The 13,570-nt window shown below is 51.3% G+C and overlaps 1 protein-coding gene and 1 long non-coding RNA gene across 2 annotated transcripts in view; one reads left to right on the top strand and one right to left on the bottom strand.

Moving 5' to 3' along the window:
* The window catches only part of LOC306794229, a 77,801-nt gene that overhangs the window by 16,074 nt on the left and 48,157 nt on the right, over positions 1-13,570 (bottom strand). The window contains exon 2 of the long non-coding RNA XR_013772920.1: positions 13,061-13,163. This is a non-coding gene — a long non-coding RNA (uncharacterized lncRNA). The remainder of the gene's footprint in view (positions 1-13,060; positions 13,164-13,570) is intronic.
* adamts17 (ADAM metallopeptidase with thrombospondin type 1 motif, 17) overlaps positions 1-13,570 on the top strand; it is a 270,965-nt gene that overhangs the window by 243,553 nt on the left and 13,842 nt on the right. The gene's annotated exons all lie outside the window — the stretch shown is intronic.

The following is a 13,570-nucleotide window of genomic DNA, read 5'->3' as shown; positions in this document are numbered from 1 at the left end:
ACGGGTAACTTTCGCACAGGCTTTGTGACAATCGTGTACGACGTCATGTTGCGACGCCTGAAGAAAGCAGCCTACAAGCTCGCTGCGGAGGAAGAAAAAGCGCTGCAGCACGACATCTCGGACAGCGAAGACGAACAACCACCTCAAGGGCAGGGCCTCGCACGAAGCAGCTGCCTCGCGACCGCTGAAGAAAATGACTGCATAACCAAGATGCAGGCTTCCACCCAGAGCTTTGGTGAGTTCAAAAAGATCAAGGCGATGGTGACAAACCGAGACCCAAAAGAATCAGTGCAAGAATACCTGACACAGAAATGGCTTATGGTAAAAGCCAGTTCCACAAACGATGAGGCGAAAAGATTGTGGCTGGCTCATGTGACGGACCAACCGATGGGTCCCGAAGAAACCGCGGAACAGCACTACCGAAGATTAGTGTTGGAAGACTGCGAAGACGAGGAGTCACACATCGACAAGGCAAGAAAAAGCTTAGACAAAGGGCAAACTCTCACCCAGGCATGGTACGCCTTGCGACAGGCGATTCCGCCAGACAGAAGTGTGCAAGTCCTTAGGAAACTGACAAAGGGCCTAATGAATGACATCGATTTTGTGACCCTAAACATCAACAAAAGTACCACAGAACAAATCCAAGAAACAGTAAGAAAGTGGGATTTGAAGAAAAAACACTTGGAAGAGAAAAGAGAAAAAGGAAACCAGCCGAAGCCGCCGGCTCCCAGGCCCTCGTATGACAACGCAAGGCCCACCGAGGGACCCGGTCCTTCACAGACACAGAGAAGGCAGTCGGGAGGATTCCAGAGGAGTCCACAAAACTACGAGCGTGAGCCAGGATTCCGGAGGGGTTCTCAAGGCTACCAAGGCTACCCGCGAGAGCAAGGACCTCAGAGGGGTCCACAAGGCAACCAGAGGGAGCAGGGAGCTCCAAGGCAAGAAGGCTTCCAGAGGCAGGGCGTTTACCACAGGGCCCAGCCGGATCAACAACAGGAGGGGCCACGGCCCCCACCAGCCAACAAGAGCGGTTTTCTCTCTTCCGAGGATTACAACAAACTGACGACAGAACAGAAACAGGCCCTTCGTGCCTCCCGCATGGAAGCTGGGAGCGAAGGGCAGAGAAAGTAATGGCTAAGCGGGCGCGGGTCACAGTGGATCATGCCTATTGGGTGGGGGACGACATATACACCGACGTGGATGGAATCCCCTATCAGGTAGATACTGGTGCAGAAGTGTCGATGACCCGCAAATGCCTTGAAACAAAAGGACACCTGACTGTTCAACTAGCCGACGGAACCATCAAAAAGATTCCGTTTGGCGTCTGGAAAGGAGTTGTATGGGCTCTAGGACCCTACAATCTAATGACAATAACAGACTTAAAAGAGCTGCATAGCAGCCCAGGAAATCGAACCCCAATACAACAGCGACTCAGAGTCCTCGGGGCAAAACTAATCCAGATGGGATCGTTATCACCGGAGTGGTACAAACCAGTGAACATTCCAGAAGTGACCAGGCAACAAATCGAAGACAGCGACCTTTCCCCGGAGGGAAAAGAAACGCTAGAAGACATACTTTCCAAAGCCGGAGTGGCTAGGTTCAAAAATGACTGTGGAGACATGGGTGCGAAATACACCCACACCATAGAAGGGGGTGTACACCCGCCTGTTCGCCAATACCCCCTGAATCCAGGGGCCGTTGCAGAAATGGACCTGATAGTCACGGAGCTCAGCGAACTAGGAGTGGTGCGTGAGGAGCCAAATCCCATCACAAACAGCCCAATACAGGCAGTCAAAAAGCCTGAGTCATCGGGAGGAGGCTGGAGACCTGTTATCAACTTCAAGGCCCTCAACCGCAGGACTGTCGCCAATCGAGCCAGCCTGATCAACCCCCAAGGGACGCTGAAGACACTAAGACTGAAAAGGTACAAATCCTGCATAGATCTGGCAAACGGATTTTTCTCGTTGAGGCTAGCCAAAGCCTCCCAGGGCAAGACAGCGTTCACCCACAAAGGTAAAGCGTACGTCTGGGAACGGCTACCGCAAGGCTACATAAACTCTCCGAATGTTTTCCAGTCAGCCGTGATGGACATACTCGACGGCCTAGAGACAACAATCTACATCGATGATGTATTCATTGCAGATGACACCGAAAAAGAACATCTGCAAAAATTGAGAAAAGTCGTAGAACGACTAACAGCAGCAGGCTTGAAATTGAATCTGAAAAAATGCCAATTTGGACGATTCCAAGTGAACTACCTGGGGTTCCAGGTCTCCAACGACCTGGGACTCTCAGACGGATTCCGGGAAAAAGTGGAGCAGATCGACCCGCCAACCTCGCTGAACGAACTACAGCAGGTGCTGGGGCTCTGCAACTACGTTAGGGACCATGTCCCTAGCTACCAGAAGTATGCAAGACCACTGTATGTAAAACTACGAAAAGAAAAGCCAGAAGATGCCCACAAGAAGTGGGAATGGACCGCAACGGATCAAAACAGTTTGGAAAACCTGCGGACAGCCATTAAAGAAGCTTTGCGGCTGGAGCCACGAAGCCTTACAACAAAGCTGGTGGCAGAGGTCAGTTGCAACGACGCCGACGCAGTGGTAAAAGTGTGCAACGAGGGCGGGGGAATAGTCACTTTGTGGAGCTACACCCTGTCCTCCGTGGAAAAGAAATATCCAGCAGAAGAGAAGGAGTTGGCAGTTCTGGCAAGGTATTGGAGCACCCTGAAAGACCTTGCTCAGGGGCAGGGCATCAGGGTCCTCACGCAAAGCCAGGTCCATCGATTCCTAAGAAAAGCCACGGTAGAGAGCACGAAGGCGACGAACGCGAGGTGGGGACGTTGGGAAGACATCCTGCTGGACCCTGACCTCGAAATCGGCCCTGCACAACCCGTGAGTAAGAAAAAGGCGACTCAGGCCGAGAAGCCAGCCGAACCGATAGAGTGGACTCTATACACCGACGGCTCGCGAAAAGGACAAGACGACAAAGCCTACTGGGGCTTCATTCTCAAGCACAATGAGAAGGAGCGCTTCAGACAACGAGGCCAAATCCCCGGCAGTGCCCAGACCGGGGAGGTGACAGCAATACTGGAAGGTCTGCTCGAGTTGGAGCGAAGAAAGGTGAAAAGAGCTAGAGTCATAACTGATAGTTATTACTGTGCTCAGGCCCTTAATGAAGACCTGTCCATATGGGAAGAAAATGGTTTTGAGAGTGCTAAAAACAAGAAAGTAGCTCACGAAAACCTATGGAGAAAAATAGCCGAATTGAGGCTAACACTGGAGCTCGAAGTGGTGCACCAGAGGGCCCACACGCGAGCAGGAACTCATTGGCAAGGAAACGAAGAAGTGGATCGTTTCGTCCAGATGAGACAAATTGTCTTTGTTGGGATCGAGAAGTGGGAAGATTTGCCCAAAGGACGGGTAGTCCCAGAAGAGAATGTGAAGGAAGTGGTGCAAGCAGTGCATGGAGCACTTGGACATGCAGGCACCGTTCCAACACGAAGGGAACTGGAAAAGCAGCGACTCTGGATTCCTGAAAAAGAAGTCCGCAGAATCCTTCAAGACTGTGAGTTGTGTGGTCGATACAACGCAGGAAGGAGAGGACAAAGAGTGGGAGGACTCACCATTAAAAGTACCGTACCCTGGGGTTCTATCTGCATGGATGTGGCAGGACCCTTAGGGGTACCGGGTAAATGTGGAGAAAAGTACCTGTTGGTGCTAGTGGACTCCATGTCAGGGTATGTAACCACAAAAGCAGTAAGAAAAGCTAATGGCAACAGTGTTGTTAGCATGCTGGACCAAGTCTGTGGCTACTTAGGATTGCCTAAAGAGCTCAGGACTGACAACGGAACGCATTTTCGCAACGCAAAAGTGGACCAGTGGTGCCAACAGCATGGGGTAATGAGGATCTACTCTCCCCCATACACCCCCCAGGCTAACGGGGTGGTGGAAAGGACCATTGGCTTGGTGAAAAGTTGGATTGGGAAAAATGCCAACTCGAGAGAATGGAACACTAAGACCCTGGAAATCGCCAAAACCCTGAACGACCGCTACCGAAGTGACAGGCCCTCCCCTGCGGAGGAGCTGATGCGCCGCCCCTTCACATCACAGGAAGTGGGGCGGGGCTCAGAAGATACAGAGCCCAAGCTTGAGCAAAAGGTGCCACTTCGAGTAGGACAGCGCGTGTGGATTAAGGCTCAGGTCGGTGCTTCTAACTCTGCAGTCAAAGCCAAGTACGATAAATCAGACATAATTGTCAAGATTTTGGACAGTAATACTGTTCAACTCAAGAAAAAAGGAATCCAAGGAGTAGGGCAGCTGAAGCCAGTTCCGTACTAGGAGACAACCAGGAACTCAAGAATGGCCACCAACATACAAGCTTTACCACCCTTTGTCAGAGTGGCCAATGTCAAAGGGGTGGTTAACATGAGAAGGAGTACTACGGGGCTCTGGGCAGGAAGAGCCCTGAAGAAGTTAGAATATGCGAAGAAAGGCTTTCTCTCGGAAGAGAAAGAAGTTTTAACATGGAGAGAAGTCAAGAATAACTGTGTGGTCTGCATGGAGCCGACCACCCTGGACCTGATATGGCAGGGACCCGGAAACCAGAAACCACTCCGGGTCACAGGCCGAAGAAAAGAATTTAACCATATGACCCATAAACCAGTGAAGGTTTTGGATGCATATGTATGCGGTTTTTGTCGTATAGGCATGTTACCAAGGTTGCACTTCGTCATCCAGTGGGATCTACGTGGGACGAAGCTGAACCTTAAAGACTGTGTCTGCCAATGGGATGGACACAGGCTGCACCTCTGTGCGTATTGTTCCGTACTCCAGCAAAATGGAATGCTGGTGCGTGCTGGAACAGCCGACGGATGGCAAGTGAGGAAGTTTCTTCAGCCAATACAAACCCTGGCTCCCGCCTCTTGGGAAGGAGAGGGTGCTGCCGCTCCGGTTGACATGATTCCCGACGCGGAGACTGGGACACCCTCGGCACCATCTATGAGCCCACTCGACGGTGACCCATACGAAGCAAGTGGAAACCGTAGTGAGGTCCCCATGAGATCCTGGTGGGAGTCAGTGCAAAGGAACTGGCCATACAGCCCAGATCAGGCTGAAGTTACCAACCCACCGCTGGCTTCCGTACAGATCCCAGCGGCCTTCAGGGTCTTTCGCAACCCTGATGACCCAGGCTACGCAGCCACTGCTGCATCCTTACCCGATTGCCGCTTACAGATGGCAACGAGAGAGGGATGGATGGGGCCCTGGGAACTTACAACCTGGCGTCTGCTAATCGAAGATGTGTTTTGTGATCCTGATGTGCCAATACATGAGCTTGCCCCGGTGCCAACAGAAGCTGGTGCTCGCGGCACAAATCTCCAGTATACCATCACGGATCTGGATGCCTTCCACCACACCGGTGCCAGGACCAAGGAAAAGAGTAAGATTTTCACGGTCACCCCAGAGGGGTGGCGCAGAGACGGTGTTATGCAACTACCGGGCTCCTGGGCGGCCAGAGCGCCAACGCCTACATGGGAGGCCAGCACAATGCGCGTCATGGTGACGCTGAAAACCGTGATGGTTCCATTCGACGGTGTGTACTCCGTTGGGGTGGAGCTGACCAGAGCGGATGAGGCGGTGCCTCCTCCAAACCCACGCGCAGACGCAAAAGGTTTGACCGCTTGGGCACGGAAGTCATTTCAGAAACTGCAGCGGGGTAGAAAGCCTCGCAGTAGCAGCACTTAGAAAAGTATAGCTGCTGGAAAAAACGGAACTTGATTGTCAACATGTCGCTGCCAAACCCACCAAACAAAGATTGCAGGGAACTAAAAAATGTCTCTCTGTCTCTCCTCGAACAAAAAAGGCCATATCTGCAATTGCCAAACGAACGTGTCTATTTGGACAGACCCCTACGCGATTTTGCATACCGAAAAGGCCTCTGTGGATCCGGCGCCTATTTCTGCAGCAATGGCGATTATAGGCGCTCTTCGGACCTGTCCGTACCCGGAAAGGCGGATTTACTGCCTGCTTTTCGCACAGGATGGCAACTCCAGTATGACAGAGCCATGGTCCACTGGACCCATCCATGGCTGTTGCAGCCAGTCCTCTGTTGTCCTGACCAGTCCCCCTGGATCCTGAATACCGCTTTCATCCCATTCAAGGGTCTACAGCTGAAGTTGCGGTGGGGTCCTAACTATGCTGATTATTTGCAAGACGAATATGTTGATCTTTGGCTGGGTGAAGATTTGCTCTGGACCACCAGCCCGGTCATGCAGCGCCTCATAGCGCTCCACGTGAAAAACAGCGAGCGCTGTGTAATAGAGAACCAAGACATGCAGTTGCGTACGGTGCATTACCGCCTGCCAGGCCTTGGCCCATCGAACCCGGACCCATGCCTGCGCATGTTTGATTTACCTCCTTCCAGACTGCTGAATTGGAGGCTTGCCCTGATCGATCACTCTGAGGCGTGGGCTAAAGTGACGGAGCTCCAGATGGACGACGGTCAGCCGTTATACGCATCTCTTGCCAAAGTCCGGAACCTTTGTGCCCCGGTAGACAGGCAGGTGTACGCATGGGAGAGGCTCGGAAAAAATGGGCTTCCCGCGGGTTGGACCCCCCCATGCCCCACCTCGTTCCTCGTCACCTATTACCAATGGGTGTGGCGGGGGCTGGACTTAGCCATTGGCAGATACCCATCGGTGCTATATCACCAGCTCCTGAAGGGCAGGATTAGTCAGTGCGATCCTGACTCTCCCCCGAGCCTCAGCTCCGGTTGCCTCGCTCCTCTTCTAGAAGTGATACCGATCAGCGCACTGCGGAATCCGAGACCATGGACCTCCCGCTACTTCACGGGAGAGTTCATGAATTTAGGCGATCCTCAACCTTTACCCCAGTCTCATTAAGACGCCCCGGCAAGCGACTGGACCAATCAAGTGAACGACCTCGGAATGGAAAACGACTATGGCTTTGCTTAATGGCTAAAGTAGTAGCAGTATTAACAGGACTATGCCTTGTCCTGGCTATACTGTACTACTATGGTAGTATCCCATGGGCCCTCACCCATGTGAGGGTGTCCTACACTACCACAAAGAAGTTCGCCCAGACATGCTGGACGGTCGACTCTGGAACGATCGTTCTCTCTCAACTCGCTGGACAGAAGCGCGCCTCGCCCTGGTTGGACCTTGAGGTTGGCTCTAATGCAACCCGTCAAGTCCAAGAAGGGGGTGGGACGGCTCCGAACCTGACAGCTACTATCATCGCGTGGATGACTATCTGGGAACAGAAAATCAACGATTCGAAAATCAACGACACGGGTGAAGAAACAGACTGGGCAGGCGAATTCCAGAAGATAATAGAGAATTCGACATGGAGGATAGATGAAGTATCTACGCTGGGAGCGGAGATGAAGATTACGGTAATGATGAAGAAAGCACAAGAAGAAAAACGGGCACAGTGTAATTGGATCTACCCCGAAAACGGTGTCCCAGGCTGGTACTGTTCATGGGCATGTGTCTCATGGGCAGAGCAAGGGAACGAGGGATACTGGAAACCCGAGGTAACCTATGCAGCGAGCCACCGCAATGATACGTGTTTGATGATTTTACCGGCAGAAGGAATGTTCTGGGGACACTACAATCTTACCTGCGAGGCCACCAATCCGCGGCGAAAACCACGACGGGTTAAAGTTAAAGTGAGGCCAGTGAGGCCTCTAGGTAACTCCACACTAGGTAACACCACCGACTGCCACAACATCACCAGCCGAGCCGTGAATGTCACGCAGCAGGGGGAAGAAGAAGAAGGGGTAGTACAACCTACGGCTTCAGAGACGTTTCCAGAGGAAAAAGAAGGGCAGCCGCAGCTGCCACTATTCAAGTCAAGTGACAGTCTTCGGAGAAATCGGAGCAGGAAATGGACGCGGCATTGTAAAAAGAACAAGCTCCCTCTCCTAGATAAGTGCTTCTGGAATGTGTTCTTTTATTGCGAAGGTCAGAATTACTTCGTAATAACTCCGGTAAACAAACCACAGTATCAGGCTCATAAGTTCATCTATCTACCCGAACCTAATGCCCGGCACGAGGCCTGGCTCAACAACACCCTGCCGTGGATATGGATAACCGAGCTAACGCATTTCAAAGGAGCCTTCACGGAGGGTTACTCCAGAGCCAGCTTCGGCCTTTTGGGACCAAGGACGACCGACATGTATGTACAAAAGCTGCCGAAACCCGAGGAGTTAATGACAGCCCCAAGAGGGGATTTCCAAAAAATTGACACTTGTGTGACCAACAAAATGTTCATCGCTCTGAATGGAACAGAGTATCTAGCCGACGGCGCCTCCCCGAGATGCACACTCTGGCAAGAGTGGTATCGGGCTTGGGGAACGTGGCTATATGACTGCACAGGCCTGAAGACGAACAAGACGATCAAAGGAACCCTGCAGGCATGGAAAGAGGCCCACACCCGGGACGACAGTTCAACCTGGTGGGGCCTACAGAAGGATGAAGTGTTAGAATGGGTGGTGCCATGTCTAACTCAAACCGACAACTACTGGGTGAAGTATCAGTACCTGGCCACAGTGTACTCGAAAGAAAGAGACATCTGGCCTGGTGCTTGGAGCCGACCAGAACCATATGTGGGCCCGCGGCCCTGGAAGATGGAATGCAATCGAGGAAACACGACCTGCAACATCAGCCTGGCCGGGGGACATTGTGAGACTGTGCCAGGATGGGAAGACCATTGCCAGACCCACTATGGAGCAGAATATGAAACCCACGTGCAAGAAGTAACCTGGGTGAAGGATAAAGACAAGAAATGGAGACGGTCAGGGCCCCTGACTAGCAGCTGTACCAACTTAATCCTGGGCCATCGCATGAAAGACAGAGTGAACGTGAACGGCCAAATCATTCCCCCAGTAACCGACCCTACAGTCTTTCTAGCTGAGGGCCACGCCTTCAGGAAAAGCCTCTGTGAGGGTAAAGAAGACAAAGGATTTGAATGGGTAGGAGCTAACCGCCTCTACGGGAACGGAACATGCTACGAGCCAGAAGAACACTGGCTGAGTTGCGGGAGCGGCCGACGAGAACACGAGTGCAGTTGGATCGAACTAACGGGCGCCTCCATAGCCGGGACCGCAACCATCGTAGTGGAAGAAGTGGCAGGGAAGATTGGAGAAGGATTCTCGGTCATAAAGGGATGGATGGGGAGTTTGTTCTCCTGGCTTTGGCCTTATTTGATGATGATAGTTGGAATTGTGATCTTGGGCCTGATAATCTGTGCCGCCATTAAGGGCGGGGTAGCAGCCACTGTTGCCTCGTGCTTTAAGGGGAAGTTGAAGGAAAAAGGAGAAGTGAAGAAGGGACTCCTCCCACGAAGGAAGGAGGAGTCCACCCACCTATAAAGGGTGAACAATAGGAGCGCCATAGCCATTGCAGACCCGGAACCTCAACCAAGAGCCTCATACTGAAATAAGAACGAATAAACCTAAGAAAGCCAAGATGACCAACACCACAACCATTGCACCTCCAGGCATGAACGCCACTTCTCCCCCAGGCATGACCACTTTCGGAGTGAGTATGACCAACACCACGACTATAGTACCTCCAGGCATGACCACCTTCGGAATGAGTGTAACTGAAGCATTACAGAACTCCTCCGACACAGCACGCCGATGCAGGCCGTTTATTCGCTTAACCGACCTGGACTTTTGGGTCCTTGAGATCATATGGTTCTTCTACTGTTGCATGGGCGAATGGTCCATGAATCAGCCGCTAAGAATACTGGCCCTGGCTGTAGGGTGTTTGAAAACAGCGATTGAAAACATCTATCGAGGATCGCTGTGGCTTACCCTGACATGGTTCGCTACATACCTCCTGGGGAGAATCCACATCGACTCTACTCGCTGCGGTCTAGTAAAGGGTGGAATGGTGATCATCTGGCTGGTAATCGACGTCGCTGCAGTTTTCTACAACCCCCTGAAGATGGTCTCGGCAATCGTCGAGGCCTTTCTGGCGGTTGCGGCCCTGACGTATCTCGTGGTCATGACCATGGCTATGAAAGAAAGAGGAAGAGGGCGTTGGCTCCACAAGATCGGCGCCATTGCTCTTTGGGGCATAGGTTGGGGCATAACTGTCGCCATCTACTGGTTGGGTTCTGAATCATCAATCGGGATAGCAGCCTGGCTCATGCTGTATGAGCCTTTGTTTCCAAGAAGGGTTAGGCCTACAAGCCCAGGCCTAACACCTCCTCCAATGGTGTTGGCATCTCCATGGCTGCATTCTCTGGCTCTGAGGCGCTCTGCAAAGCGCTCCAATACTGAGAGGGGGCCTTAAAAAAGAATGAAAATAAGACCACCCCCTGCTTGCTAAAGCTTGGCTTGTAAAAATGCGCTGGAAAATGTAATGATTAATGAAGTCTTTGTGTTTAACAACATTCAGGAGGAGGTCTGCTGTGTCCGCTGTGGGATTCCTCCGGAGCTAATGTTGCACCTGTGGGAGGTAAACCAAGCCCTATGGTGCACCCAATGCTACCTGGGGCAATTCCCGGTAGGAGCAGCCAGCGGCCTCTTCTGCAAAGGAAGTACCCCTTATATGCCTGCGATGAATGTAGTCGACTGTATGGAATTAGAGGCTAAAGCAAAACCAGTGTGGACTTCCGCTGGGAGAACCCCACCGGAGGTCCTGCTCTATGCTGATGGTGTATACTGCCCAGTATACACAAAAATATGGGCGTATCCTGATGGCATCCGGGTGTCCAGCACCCACCTCACCGATGGCCGCTTCGTCGTCATTGGACCACGCCTGCCCGCCCTGCAGTATCCAGTACCAGCTCCAGAGGAAGACAACGACACGGCAAGCATCACGGGTGTGGAACACCGAGACGTGGGTAGCCAGACGATGCTCGCAGGAGTAGTACCAAATCTAATGGGGATGTGGGGATACGACGAGGACTGCGGCGAGCTGGTGGAGGTAATCCCTGAAGGATTGATAATTCCAAGCGAGGAGGAGGACAAAGCAGCAACCAGCCCCGTCCCTACTCCGGCCTCCCTCTCCCCAGACAGCATTCTGAACCAGAATGTGTTGGCCCTGGTACTGAGCCTGGACGAGCAGATGAAGGATGCCATAGATGACGATGAAGATGACAACGCCCTCCTGGATCTCCAGCCACCAGGCCTGGAAGGCCTGATGGTGCTCGACAGCTGGCAACACGAGTCCGAGCCGGAGGATGACGTTCTCATCATCACCGCCGAGGACGACGACGAGTTCCTAGAGGATTACCTGGGGCACGGTGCGGCAGCTTGAGACCTCAAGAAGGGGGTGTCAAGAAGAGTTGACCTCTCAGAGCTGCCTCGGTAACATGTCGACACATTAAAGGGAGAAGTAGTCAGGCTATAAACGCACAAAGCATATATTCAACGTTGAAGCGTAATCAAACAGATAAAATGTATGAATAAATATAACGAAATGTTCTAATCAAATATGTAACAAATGTTTAACTGCATAGAAGTGATTTAAACAAATGTAATGAATGTTTCTGTGTGTTCTGTGTGAGACTGGAGCGGAGAAAGAGATGTATTAGGCAATAATGACATTGCTGTAATCAAGACCAGATGTTGGGTGTAGTCAAGAGAAGGATCTAGAAACTGATGTAATAGTTGAGTCATACAGGCAATGTTCGACTTAACGCCCTTTCCAGAGGGAGGGGGGATGAGTCATGGACCAAACAGGTGGGGGCTGATCACAGCCCATATGAGGAATATAAGGACATGCTTGCGGACAGCAAGCTGGGATTTCATCGCGGATGCCATCCAAGCGCATCGGAAGAAGATACTGAAGCCTGCAGCTGATGTATTGAGGGCTTCGTCTCTGTTCACGGAAAAGAGACCTCTGTTCGTGGACATTGAGATTCAAAGACGAAGGTTCTAACTCTCCCCACCGCTCGCCTCTTAACATCTGGACAAACGGAGAAGCCGCAGCTGCCTGAGAAAGACTTTGTACTGAGTTTTGGGGACTGCTGAACGGGCTCCGTTGCGGAGCGGGAGGATCGAGGGTCCGGCCGGCCCTTCGTTCCTAACAACTCCAAAAGAACTCTTTTCATCGCACCATTGGACATCCAGCTCCAACCGAGCCGTCTCGGCGACTAAAACTAATGAGTATAATCGAAGAAGATAATTAAATTGACTAATCATGTGTAGTGACATTTTATGTGAGCTGTAGCTGTAACCCTTGCAAAACTAACTAATATAACCTGCAATAAATATCTAATCTGCATTTAAAGTGAAATCCTCAAGTGCATTAATTTGCCGAAGTAGTAATGAGTTCCTCGTGACAGTAAAAAGTTAAAGCTATTGTACGTCTAACAACTGAGTTCTGAAAGGTTATCCTAGAGACCGAATCCACTTAACAATCCCTTACGGTTTTAGCAAGAATTAATCCTAGCCGTTAAAATCTAACCTGGCATTTACCAAGAGCGCGGATCCATAAGAGGGAAGCTGCCATAACCGACGCGACTGGTGGGAGCGCCCGGGGCCAGGACTGGTCTCTCGGCCGAGCGCGCTCTGACCGGAGGAAGCAGGGTAGACGTCGGGAGTAACGGCAGTTAGCGGAGCCAGGCGAGTTCCCTCGCCAGAACACCAGCTCGAGAATCTTTTAATAGAGAGCTGAGTCAGTAATTAGCCCCGTATCGGGCCAGAAGTACCCAGGATCTAACACATGTTATGCAGTTTTCTTCGTAGTCCAAAACGTTTTATAAATTACGGTAAAGATTACACTATTTGTGGCAAGAATTCGAATGCTTCGTGCTCCACGCGTGGCCGCTCTTCTGCCTACTTCACTCTACTATACCACAGATGCGTTATCTTTCGCCTTTTATCTTACGTTTTCTGTTGGACTCATTCACTCATGTGTACAAACCCCCCAAATGGCTGTATAACAACTCTGTTGCAGGGTGATTATTCTGTATAAGTACGCTACGACTATGTCATACTCACAGTTCGGTTAGTCTGATAAAATTTGGATTATGTCTATAAATACAATATGCAGAATTCAGTTAAATAGGTTTCTGCTCACCTTGTAGGTTGTACCGGTACAATCAGACTTTCCCCGAGCTGCGCGCACGGCCCCGGCGGCAATTACCGGATCCCCAGCCTCACGGGAAAAACGCCTTTTGGTTCTGAAATCACACAGAGAGGTCCGTCATTTCTCCAATCCGATGCTCTATATATCGTGGTCTGCCCGCATTCTCCACCAACTTTGTTGTGAGAAAAACTTATCTCCCACACTCAGAGCGGATTTAAGAGGACAACGAAAGCTCTCAAGAGGCGTTTAGTTATATCAAAAAGCAATAGGTTTATTATCAACAGAGTTATGCAGCCCCGCAATTCAACATGCATGGGTTTCTAATAGCTTCACTCTCAATCGAGATCCGCCATAAGAACAACACTTGAACATAGCCGCGCAGCAATTCATATAGGTCCTTCTTATGGAAGCCCATTGGTCAAAATCAAAGAAGCAGGCGGAGCTTGTTTGTACAAGTAAGCCACCTGGTTGGAGCCTGGACAAATCCGTCCACACTGGCCC

This window comes from Melanostigma gelatinosum (genome assembly GCF_949748355.1).
Source record: "Melanostigma gelatinosum genome assembly, chromosome: 2".
In the NCBI taxonomy this organism is placed as follows: domain Eukaryota; kingdom Metazoa; phylum Chordata; class Actinopteri; order Perciformes; family Zoarcidae; genus Melanostigma; species Melanostigma gelatinosum.
The sequence above is the reverse complement of the archived record's forward strand: the minus strand, read 5'-3'. Positions and strand labels throughout refer to the sequence as shown.